This window comes from Suricata suricatta, chromosome 2, assembly GCF_006229205.1.
Source record: "Suricata suricatta isolate VVHF042 chromosome 2, meerkat_22Aug2017_6uvM2_HiC, whole genome shotgun sequence".
Taxonomy (NCBI): Eukaryota; Metazoa; Chordata; class Mammalia; order Carnivora; family Herpestidae; genus Suricata; species Suricata suricatta.
In genome coordinates this window covers 52,693,707-52,706,289 of record NC_043701.1, presented here as the reverse complement: position 1 = coordinate 52,706,289, position 12,583 = coordinate 52,693,707, and the positions used below count along the sequence as shown (strand labels likewise).

The 12,583-nt window shown below is 37.4% G+C and overlaps 2 long non-coding RNA genes across 2 annotated transcripts in view; one reads left to right on the top strand and one right to left on the bottom strand.

Moving 5' to 3' along the window:
- Nucleotides 1-2,977, top strand: part of LOC115306174 — a 50,933-nt gene extending 47,956 nt beyond the window's left edge. Inside the window, exon 5 of the long non-coding RNA XR_003915221.1 lies at nucleotides 2,582-2,977. This is a non-coding gene — a long non-coding RNA (uncharacterized LOC115306174). The remainder of the gene's footprint in view (nucleotides 1-2,581) is intronic.
- Nucleotides 2,978-9,611: 6,634 nt separating this feature from the next.
- LOC115306168 overlaps nucleotides 9,612-12,583 on the bottom strand; it is a 4,508-nt gene continuing 1,536 nt past the window's right edge. Inside the window, exon 2 of the long non-coding RNA XR_003915218.1 lies at nucleotides 9,612-9,770. This is a non-coding gene — a long non-coding RNA (uncharacterized LOC115306168). The remainder of the gene's footprint in view (nucleotides 9,771-12,583) is intronic.

The window sequence follows — 12,583 nt, the reverse complement described above, 5'->3', positions numbered from 1 at the left end:
AGTTGAAACCATGAATACGGTTCTGTCTTAAGGCAACCTTCCATTCCCCATGGGACAATCAGTAGCTATCAATCAGTTGAGGTTGAAATGCAGCAATAAAGAAAAATAAGTGTCCCAGGGATTCATATGTGCTGAACTGAAGGAACCCAAGAGACTCAAGTTTATGTCTAAAAGGCAAAGTAAGCATAATTTCAGAAATATTCCATGCCAAATCTTAAAAAAAAGATCCCTTAATGGATGCTGTCATTTTTAAGTTTATGGCTTGTCCTTCAGTTTTATTGAGGAGATAAGAAAGGAAAATGGTTGTGTCTTAACAATTCAGGATGCAGATTATATAAGAATGTGGAATTTGGGCACTTTGATGTAGCACACTTTATCAAGCACACAAAAATCATATCACAGTTTTTGGTGCTTTGTTGCTTGGTTGATTTATTTGTCCTCTGTGAGGTTATATGTGGGAAATTATAACATAAATTATTTAAAATAAAATACTCATGGATTTGAGGTTTGGTTTGTAAGTCCATGAAAACCATGAAGCTCTTCCCAGAAAATGTATATAAACATATACCATTCACATAAGAACATAGAAATATGATGTTGCACATAATTTTTAGGAGGACATACAAAATAAATAATTATAAAGAAAACAATAAAAAAAGGTTTGAAAACCCTAACAAAAATATGTAGAAAGTACAAGAAATATTTTTTGAAAAGAAAATATCTTATGTCTGAATGTTTATATCTTTGCCCAAATATTGGAGCAGTAAAAAGTTTTACAAACTAACCTATTACAATAAAAACTTAAGAAACTATATTGATTCTTAAGATATGTGTTAAAAAGAAGAATGTGAAAAATGCTAAAGTCCAGTTTTAAAAGGAAAATAAACTGATACAATTAAAATATATAAAAACTAACTTGTACTAGTTTTTGAGGGTGTATTATGTGCCAGGAGTTATTTAAGTACATACTAACACATTTATTCTTTTTTTGTAAGTTTATTTATTTATGTTGAGAGAGAGAGAGAGACAGCATGAGTAAGAGAGGGGCAGAGAAAGAGAGGGGGAAGAGAGAATCCCAATTGAGGCCTGGAGAAGTCTCACAACAGAAATGAATTTATCTGAGATGTAAACACAGATAATCTGCACCAGAACCAATGTATTACCTAGTAGACTATACTGCCTTTCTGTATAGAACTACAGTAATTAAAAGTGGAGGGGCACCTGAGTGGCTCAGTCGGTTAAGCCTCCAACTTCAGCTCAGGTCAGATCTCACGTTTGTGGGTTTGAGCCCCGAGTCAGGCTCTGTGCTGACAGCTAGCTCAGAGCCTGAAGCCTGCTTCCGGTTCTGTGTCTCCTTCTCTCTCTGTTCCTCCCCCTCTCATGCTCTGTCTCTCTCTGTATCAAAAATAAATAAAACATTAAAAAAATTAAAAAAAAAGTGGAAAGCGCACAACCAATAGCAGGTGATAGATGGAAAAATTTTTCCTGAAACAGAATTGGTTATATAAAATCACACTTTGTATATAAAATGAAGTATCATGAATAAATCAATGATATTTGAACACCATAAGGACAAAACGATCAGTCAGAGTACTTTTTAATAATAGATTCTCCTACTCCCCTCTAATCTTCTAAAGGTTTCTGATCTCAGTGTTTAAGACAGTATTCTTATAAGGACCTGTTGTGCCCAAGTTTTTAAGATCGCCCCAAATCACCCCAGAACAAGCACCAGAGACTGCTAGGGAGACCGAGTCATGCCTGCAAAAGCAAAGGGCCTTTATTAGAAGCTTAAGCTCGGGCTCACAGTCTCTACCCCACCCGCTGGCCACGTGGAGAGAGCCCCAAACAAAGGCAGGGCAGGGCCTTTTATACCTTTGGGAGGGGGAGTTACAGGAAATGATGACAGGTGAACAGTGATCCAATCCCTATACCCCCATCAACACTGGCAGTTGTGGGAGCCAATCACACCATCAGGAGCACTGACCAATCAGAGTGGGCCCAGGACGCCCCATGTGGGGCGTGACTAGGCCCGCCTCTAGAAAGGTCAAAGGTATTGGCAGGCCTCCCCTGATTGGGCGCTACAGGAGTTGTCCCTCCTTAATGCACGCCCTTTCAGGAGAAGCCGGCGCCTTCCCCTTTATGTAAAGGAGAAGGCTGGATCGGACCTGCGGCTGGCGGGGGAACCCCCCTTCCCCCAGGGCGCGGGTACATTTCCACCGTGGAGGTGCACTGCAACCGGCTCCGGGAAGGCTGGGATGGCCCGGTGGTGAGGGCCGGATCGGACCTGCATCCTTACAGACCCACACAGGTCTAAACCATCCGGCCCTCTGTCAGACTCAGTTTTCTTCCCAGGATCCACTTCTGTTGTTTCCTTTTAGCAACAGAACCCCTGAGGGTTTTACCAGGCACAGGGAAATCCCATCTGGGATGATATTTCTCAGACTCCCATGTAGCTGGAATCGCTATGTGGTTAAGTTTTAGTCATGCTGCAAAAGAGAACATGACGTGTGAAATATCAGCTCATGGATGTTAAAAGTTAATTTCTTGCTTTCTACCTCCTTTCTTTCTCATTTTTCTGTAGGTTGGAATTTTGAAATGACGACTTGGTGCTGGTGACCCTGCTTTGATCATAAAATGAGAACAAGACTTTAAAAAATAAGGCTTTAAAAAATAAGGAAACAACATGATAGCCAGAAACTGGGTTGAATGAACCTGTGATTAAGTGCTGTCTATCCATTAGAAACACCTGCCTGTGTTTGAACTGTTAGGTGCAAGAAAAGTAAATGTCTACTATGTGTGAGCCCCACCTTTTTTTGTTTTGTTTTGTTCTCATTGTTGCAACATATATCCTAATTTGTAACAGTTTCTTTGCTACCGCTGCAGTCTCCTCTCTTAACCAGTTTTCCTGGAGCAGTTGACCTTTGGTTTAGGCTCAGCTCACGATTTCACAGTTGGTGGGTTTAAGAGAATCTGATGCCAGTGCAGAGCCTACTTGAGATTCTCTCTCTCTGCCTTCCTCCTGCATGTGCTCGCGCGCTCTCTCTCTCTCTCAAAATCAAAGTAAATAAACTTCAAATAGATAAATAAGTAAATAAATATTAACTAACATGGAGATTTTCTGACTTAAATATGCCACTCCACATCTCCCTAATCTCTTCTAATTTTCTTATGGACTCTCTCCCCATTGTACATTGTCTATAGTGTTCTAACAAAAATAAAAATCCTTTTTTTTTAAAGGTGAACATGAAACTGTCACAAAATCAATCATGTAGTAGATCATCAAGAATCATCAGTACGATACATGAAGTTAAAATATTATAAGCAATATTTTCTAATTAAACTTTATAAAAATGAGAAATTAAATGGAGTATGAATGGATATTTCACAAAAGAAGCTAAATACATATAAAATCATGTTTTTTCTCTATAGAAATCAAATAATATTAAAACAGAAATGTATTTTCATCAATAAAACTGGTTAATTTGTTCTCTTTTTTTTTTTTTTTATTAATGCTGAAATAGCCAGAAAGGCCAATGTATGTAATGCTTGTGGGAGCTCAATTTGTTACGGACTTTGAGAAAAGTAATTTGATAATATTTATCTGGATCATTAAAAATGTTTATATACTCTATGCCATTAGTCCTGACTCTATAATTATTTTTAAATAAAAAGATCTACAATGTAATCAAAGTTAGTATATAAAGATATTCATTGCTGTGCTTTGGTAATGTGGGCAAAATAAAAACATGCAGCATATTGATTGACCACCTTACGAGGCTGCTCGAAACTAATGGAATAGCATAAAATGTCCAAAATAACAAATTCTAGGTATAAATCAGTTATCAAATAATAATTATGAATAATAATAGTAATAATTTATTTTCTAATGTTAGATAAATGACATAGTGTAAGTAAAGTATCTATATGTGCCTCCATATATAGGAATACTGATTGGAAGGAAAATGTGCTTCATATAAGACAGAATTGTCATAAAAATAATATCTGCATGAGATTGAGAATAATGTGTATTAATAATGTATAGACATACAGCTCACATAGTACACTTCTGGAGAATATGACACCTACAGGAAAACCACTGCACTGTATTAACATTCACATCTGACATCCAGTTACAGATTACCAGACATGAAGAGGAGGACAATATAACTCCTACCATAAAGAAAAATAAGACAGCGGAAAGTATCTAAGAACTGGCAAAGATACTAGAATTGGCAGATATAGACAATGAGACAATCATCATATTTGTATCCCATTTGTTCTGACTGTGTTTCAAGATCATGAAAGATATTTTAAAGGTCCAAAATGGACATGGGGAGGAGAAATAAAAAATGCATGGGATGAAATTAAAGCAGTTTAGACACTGCAAAATTAAACATCAGAGAATTTGAAATTATAGCAGTAGAAACTATCAGCAGCTATCAATACAACACAGGGAGGAAAAAAATCATTTAAAAAAATTAAAGGAGCATCAGTTATCTATGGAACATCAAGCAGCCTAAATATATATGTAATTAGATTCCCTGAAGTAAATAGGTGGCAGATAAATATTTAAAGAAATAATAGCTAGGAGATTTCCAAATTTGGTGAAAATTGTGAATGGTAATATCCAAGAATCTCAAAAAACCCCAACACGGGAAATGTGAAGAAAACTATACCAAACTACGTCAAAGTGTACTAAGAAGATAGCTCAAAAGTTATCATAGAAAATGTGAAAAGCTGCCAGAGGGGAAAAAAAACTGTTACATATTGATAAATCACAATAGAAACAAACATGACAGCATATTTTTCTTCAAAGTCTATGTGAGCGAAAGACATTACACTATTGAAAGAAAAAAAGAGAAACAAACAAATAACTAATAAAACAGAATAGTTTACCTAGAATTTTGCACCAGGCAAAAATATATTTCATTAAACATATATTCTTTTTCCGACATAGATAAGCTAAAAGAATATATAACTAGCAGAACTGGACTAAACAATACAAGAAACACACACAAAAAAGGTCTACTAATGGTAGTTTCCCAGGCAGAAGGGAAATTACAGCAGGTAGGAAACTGGGTCTACCCAACGAATGAATAACATTGGCAGTGACAACTGTGTGGATAAATGTGTACAGTATATATCAAGCAATTGGTTGGTATGACAATAACATAAAGGCCTAAATATTATTATGTTGTTATGCTGTATATCAAGTGGTAGATTATCACTTGAATATAGATTGTGAATATAGCCCTAAAACAACAATCAACCATTAGAAAATCTTATACCTAATGTGGAGTAAAAACTTAACCTCCCAGGGAACGTGTCTGGCCTTTGCCCCCTGACAATCTTTGTGTAATGGCCTTGGGCTAAGGAGAGAGTAATAATGTGATTTAGGGTGGAGAAAAGCCACACCAAAAACAACCATTAATATGAATTAAGGTAGGGGATTTGGGTCACATTGTATCTGTAGAATGAGAACAGTCATGTGAGCAATCAATCAATTGTAAGGTTAAATCAGTGGAGTGAGAAACTCACAAAACAGACCAAGAAAAGATATCAGAGCACCCTTTATTAAAGAGCTCTCGGTGAGGTTCTGAGGCTTGGAGGGAACGAGCCAGGGAAGTTGCAGAGACAATGCAGAAAACTGAGGTCAGAAATAAATGTAAAAGGCCTTTATTGGGAGTGCTCTTGTTATGCCCAGATCGCAATATCCCCGAAGACCAGAGACCACCAGGGAGACCAAATCAAGCATGCAAAAGCAAAGGGCATTTATTACGGGCTTGAGCTCAGGCTCACAGACTTCACCAGGCAGTGGATCCGTGCTGAGAGCCCCGAACAAGGGCTGAGCAGGGATTTTGTGGGGTTTGGGAAGGAGGAGTTACAGGAAATTGTGACACAGGTACAGTGATCCAATCATTATTGTATAACGGCATTGGCAACAATTTTAACCTTACATTTTGTTTAGAGCGTTCGTTACTTTTGGCGGGACCCAATCACAATATTTAGAGTATCTTTGAAATTAACCAATTACAGAGTGGGCCCAGGACCCCCACGTGGGGTGAGTAACTGGTTAATCTAGTATTAAACAACAGGTAACTATCTGTGGTTTCCATCTACAGGCCTGTCCTTAGGAATGTTAAGGATGTTAGCTGGCAGCTTCTGATTGGGTGCTGAGAAGGTGGTCACTTGTTGAGCAATATGCCCTTCCCTGTTACTGTCTAATGATTCTGGGAAACTGAAACTTAGTCCTTCAAGGACAGAGGGGAAACTTAAAACCTGTCATGGAGTCAGTTTGGTTTAGACCTGCATCCTTTCACTCTCAGGCAAGGTTCCCTGGTCTGGACAGAATGGTTGTGTCAAGGCTCTCTAGAAGTCGTTTACATTTTGGATTAGTGTTGAATGGATGGTGCTTTTATCTCCATCAAATCAAAAGATGGAAATGAGACTGGCACTGCTCACTATTACCCCTAATGACACACTATTTATTTTTTTAACTTTCTGGTCCCATTACCTTATTTTTCACTAGTCTAGATTATACTTCCAAAGATAAGAATACTTACACTAAGAGACACAATAACAATTCTACTGAATTGAACCTGCAAATCAAAATTACTCCGAGAATTAGTGTTGTTATTTCAAGTTAGTATTAATTAATAACTGCATATTTCATAAACTGTGTCTCCTACAGGATATTTTTTTAGTCTAAGTTGAAAAGCATAGTAAAGACATCTGGTCCAATACTGTTAGCAAGTTCTGTGAGTCATTCTTGTGAATTATCACACCCGAGGACATTTTAGGAACACCTTTATGATAGTTAATTTTTATCATCTTGTCTAGGCTAATCTAGGTTTTGCTGTGAAGGTATTTTGTACATGTGGTTAGCATCTATGATCAGTTGACTTTTAGTAAAAGGGATTACCTTTCATAACATAGGTGGGCCTTATCCAACAACTCTAAAAATACGTTATCGGTAAATAGCTTCAAAGTAGTGAAAGGTTATTATTCTAGTTCTTTCCAGTATCTCCCTCAAGCATCTTCTAGTCTAAACTCTGTAACTCTAATTACCCCACATCATGTCTTCTACCTTAGAGTCCTTGGTGTGTCCCAGTGATCCTGGTTTCCACTGTTCAGAAAACTGAATCCTTCAGTGCCTTGCCTACTAGCTTCCCTCCCAGTCCATTTCTTTTTGCATATAGACAATGCCCTTATTTGAAATGCCACCTTGATTGGGCATAGCCACCTCACAGGGATGCCTTTCTTTCTGTATTTTGGAAGACAGAGTTCCAAAGTAAATCAGTATTAGCTATTAGCATTTTATCACAGCAGGCAGTGCCCACCTCAGAACAAGAATGGAGAGCCATTCCTTTTCTCTGATCCTGGGATCTCCTACTTCACCAGGATCCTGAGCACCACATGGCCAAAGTGGACTGAAGATCTGGCACCTGGCATGTGGTTTCACCTATAACTCTCCTCCCATGTTCAATCATGCTTATCTGTTCACTCTTCTTCCCATTGTTGCAGAGACCTTCCTATGTAGCATGGCTCCTCCAAATCTGGGAGATGCTTGGCTTGTGGAAGCTCAACTTCTGTGTAGGAAGGGTATCTCACTCACCACTGAGTTTTGCCCACAGTCTTCTGTGATGCATCCTCACACTGTCCTGGTGAATATCAAGGAAACCTCTTTGCCAGGGCCAGGAAATGTGGCCCTTTCTATTTTTTCTTTTTCCTTTACATCGCTTTCTGCAGTCTTGTTGTGGAACAATTTTTGTATAAAATGTATGTCTTATTGTATATTTTTCAGAGAGACAGATCTTGAGCAGACACACATCATTGTGGTCTGTCAACTTAGAGGGGGCCTCTGAATATGCGTCATGAGATTTGAGAACCAGACAATATGACTTAAGATGTTGTAATGTGAATTCTCCTGGTGAGTCAACTCTTAGATATAATCTTCATTCAAAACACATTAGGGTCTTCCAAATTTAAGATTGACCAGTATCATGATGCTAAAGAGACACCAGTTGGATATTTTAGAAATCATTATTTTACCAGGGTTGTTGAATAAAGGAATCGACTCAATGTTCTTTTGTGCCAAAATATAGGTTTTATAATGTATTTCCACCATAGCCCTTCTTCACTAAAATTGTATTTAAATATTTAAATTTAATTTGTAAGAGCCTTGATTACTGATTTTTAAAATTGAATTAGCCACCATTTAACTAACCACTGCTACTTAGAATTAAGTAGGTTTTCATATAAATATAATTCACATTTAGAAAATTACATTTTCTTTCAGTGAAATTGACATTTCATGTAAAATTGTAATATATTGGCCATGTTTTCCCTGTATAAATTTACCATGTATAATCATAAATATAGGAAGGAGGAGGAATTTATACTTCAAGCTCCAAAGATCCAAACAGAAGGTGAGGAGAAAGTTTCCAACAGAGGACCTAGTCATATCACAAATCCATAGGTGCTTAATCTGCTCTTCTTCTTGTTCTTTTCTTCACTTATTTTCTTGGGCTCAAAAGTGGACAATCTACCTGTTTATATTTAAAAAAACAGCTAGGAAAAATGCATTTCATTTCTGTGGGTACAGAACTGAATCCTTATACATTATTTGCTCTGATAAATTTATGATAATTCTACAAGTAAGTGACTGCTATTTACAATTAAATTCTGGGGCATTTGGGTCTCTTAGTCAGTTGAATGTCCAGCTTCAGCCTTGATCATGATCTCATGTTTCATGAGTTTGGGTCCCACACTGGGTTCTCTGCAGTCAATGCAGAACCCTCTTCAAACCTTCTTTCCCCCTCTCTCTTTTGTTCCTCCCCCAATCACCCTCTCTCTCATAAAAATAAATAAACATTAAAAAAATTAGATTCTAGAAGGCTATATTAGATTAGATTAATTAAAAAAAAATAAGTTCTTTAAGTGATTCCCTAAACAGTTCCCTATCAGAGTTCTGAGTATACAGCATGTGTGTCCCTTTCTTTGTAGTGGCCTCACTAAGAGAGGTATTTGGCCTTCATCCTGAACCTGGACACTTTCATCAAAATATTCACATTGTTGACTCATGACCTCCTCAGGAAATTTTCCCAAAGAAAGAGACAGGGTATTCCAAATAGATAGGTTCTTGGTGTAGAAAGCGAGGGAACTTATGTGTTTGGCTTATCTTGGGCAGCCACACGACCCAGAAGTCTCCACCCCAGCCCATCAAATCTTAAAAGTTTATGTAGAGGCCTTACTTGGCTTCAATCATGTGCTCAATCCAGATGGCCTCAACCCCACATTTCTATTTCAAGGCTGAAAATTTGGGGCAGCCTCTGGGAGTCGGGAAGGCAAGTGAGGTATACATTCCAAGGACAGGGGAGGGTGTGAGAGGCCTCCTATTGCATAGTCAACTTGGGTATGTAACGTGTTCTTGAGGACCTTTTAAGGACCTCCAGCAACAGCATTATCCAAGCTTCCTTGCAAATTTTGAATGCATGGTTGTTTCTTGGAATTCAATCCTGATTATTACATAACAACATATAAACTCTTTCACATGTGTGGTGAATTGTTTTGTCAATTGCAGGAATCAGTGCATTTCCCACTCATGCATCTGTCTGTCCCTTTTCGATCTATTTCAAGATTCTTATCACAGTTCAGTCTGTAACGTTTACCACCAAATGCTTCACACCATTTTCAGAGCACTTATAGATCTTGAAGTAGCTGGTCAAATGCTTGTTCTGGGTTTTTCTCTGTAAGTGGGTTCTTTTTTTCTGTAATAAAGAAGCCAGAGTCACAGGATGCACTAAGAAGAGAATGTATTTACTCTTAATAGCCTTATACAACAATAACACACACATATACATACAAACATACACATATAAATTGAAATTGGTAGTAGCTCTGAATTACCAAAATGTGTTTGACTTTTATTATCATTGTGATATTTTTAGTGATCTCTATAGAAATTGAACAGATGGCTTCATGTTTTACTTGTGGAACAATTATCATTAACTGGGTAATGATCTACTACATGTGTAAAAGGGAAAAAAATAAAATTCCTTTTATAGGTTTCCAGGAGATGCTCCTTTTCCATATAAGTAATAATTCTGTGCACTCTTCTATACTTCTTTTGAGAAGAAAAGTAAAGGCCAAATTCCCAAGTAAAAATATGTGCATGCTCACACTGGTGTGTTGATTCCCAGACATACCCATCTCTCCCTCATGAAGCCCTCACCCCCTGTGGCACTGTCCTGACAGTTTACATTGTAGAATCCTATTAACACACAAGCACCAAGAAGTGTGGAAAAGGGTGCAGATTTTTGTACAAGGTATAAAAAAAGCACAGAGAAATTAACTCTCTTAGAGATCGATGATGAGGATAAAACAAAGAGTGACATTTTGCAGGAATTTGGAAACATCCAGGTTTGAGAAATCGGTGTGTGGACATTTAATGAAATCATTTTCAGGATTTGCAAATAGCCAGGCATTATTCTTGGAATATAAAAAAAATCGTGCTTTCAGAAAAGAGGATTTGGGGATAGAGAGAAAGAGATGACAGAAAAGCAGCCCCCTTGGCTTAGACACACTTTTACTCCCCCTACCTCAACACACACATCATCTCTTGTCTGTTCTCTTAACTGTGCCTTGTTCCTGCTCTGGAACCCCTTGAGATAGTAGAGCTGTCTAGGCCATTCTTACAGGTGAGCATTTGCATGACCTAAGGATTACCATTCAGAAAGAAGGACAGATGATTCATAGAGCCTAGATAAAATACCAGGTTAATATTGTTAATATTATATATGTATGTATAAGTGGGATTTTTCAGATCATGATTCTTTGTTCGTAATCATTGGACCCTATCCCAAGAATTATATGCTCTCTGGAGACACCTCATGTTATCCTCATATTAATTTGAATGTAAATTCTCTTTCTCATTTCCCACCCATAGACAGAACTCTAAATTTCCACCATGCTTTCAGGAATTACCATTCCACTGTAGACAAACTTCTTTCACCTTTCATCTCTAGCAAACACTGGACATATCTCTTCACCCTAACTGAAATACTATTTTGACAATGTTATCTTACTTGAAAGGAGTCTTCCTTCTCTTGCCTTCCACATACCACCTGGCACATGTCACTGGCATCTCTAGGGGGTCTTTGACCAAGTGGGCAATGAATCAGACAAACTCATACAGGAATATCACTTTCCTTTATTACCCATTGTTTCCCCTTCTTCCTGTTCTGGTTTTCCCTTGGTGATTTTCCCACATCTACTATTTTTTTTTTCCACTTCTATTCTTGAATAACCTTGTGACTTAAATATCCAACATCTACAGCTTTCAATGTTCCTTACATTGCACTTGAGAAACTCATTCTCCTAGCCACTGTCTGTTATTCCAAGACTGGTCGACCCTTTTGATCTCAAATTCCTAAGCCACTTCTTCAATCTCAAATTCCTAAGCACTTTAGTCCTCTAATTCTAATTTAGTCCTTCTACCTTTAATCTTCAAATTGTAATTGTATTTCAGTGTGCTCCAGAAATTCATCTCAACACCCACTCCATTGCATAACTATGATTTTCTCACTTCCTTCCTCCACAATTTGGGATTACATGATCTGCTATCCTTGCCACTTTGGATAATTGTATAACATATTCCTTAAAACCTAAACATTTCCATTAGCTAAATTTGTGTGGAGAACCTGGAATAGCCACTTGGCCTTTGGCTACTGCATTTTTTAAAGTTTATCTATTTATTTTGAGAGAGAGAGAGAGAGAGAGGGAGAAAGAGAGAGAGAGAGAGAGAGAAAGTGGGGAGGGGCAGAGAGAGAGAGAGAACCCCAAGCAGGCTCCACATTGTCAGTGTAGAGCCTGATGCGAGGATTGAACTCATTAACCGTGAGATCATGATCTGAGCAGAAATCAAGAGCTGGGTACTAAACCAACTGAGTTACCCAAGCGCCCAGATACTGTAAATTCTTGAATTCCAATCTAAGTTGAACTTACATATTTACTTATCACTTTTTTGCATTTCATATTCATTCTTCTCGGCCAACTGTCTCAAACAGTTTTTACTCAAATTTCCTACCAGTTTTCATCTTTTTCACAATGGCATGGACAAAGAAAGAGGAGGGCATCTGTTAAGAATGATCTTACCTGTACCTACTCTGAATCAACACCTTAAAAAAAAAGAGTGAATCCAATTAGTACTGTTCCCTTTTCTGGTATCAGCAGAAGAACTTCTCCCACTGTTCTAACATCAGGGCTGATCACAAGAGGTCTGTGTGCTGAGCCAAAAAATATGGAGAGCCATTGAAACATTCTACACAGCAGAGGGGCTCATCAGTGTCATGGCATGGTTTATCAGATGTATGTTTTATTTTTTTATTTTTTATTTTTTTAATGGTTGAAAATATTTTTATTTTTTTAATTTTTAATTTTTTTATTTTTTTTGTAACTTTATTTTTTATTTTTTTTAGAATATAACACTATTTTTTTAACATATGCAATTATTTTCCGTCATTTACAATACAGTAGTTACAATGACACTCCAAATGGATAAGCAAAGTAAAAAATCAGAACC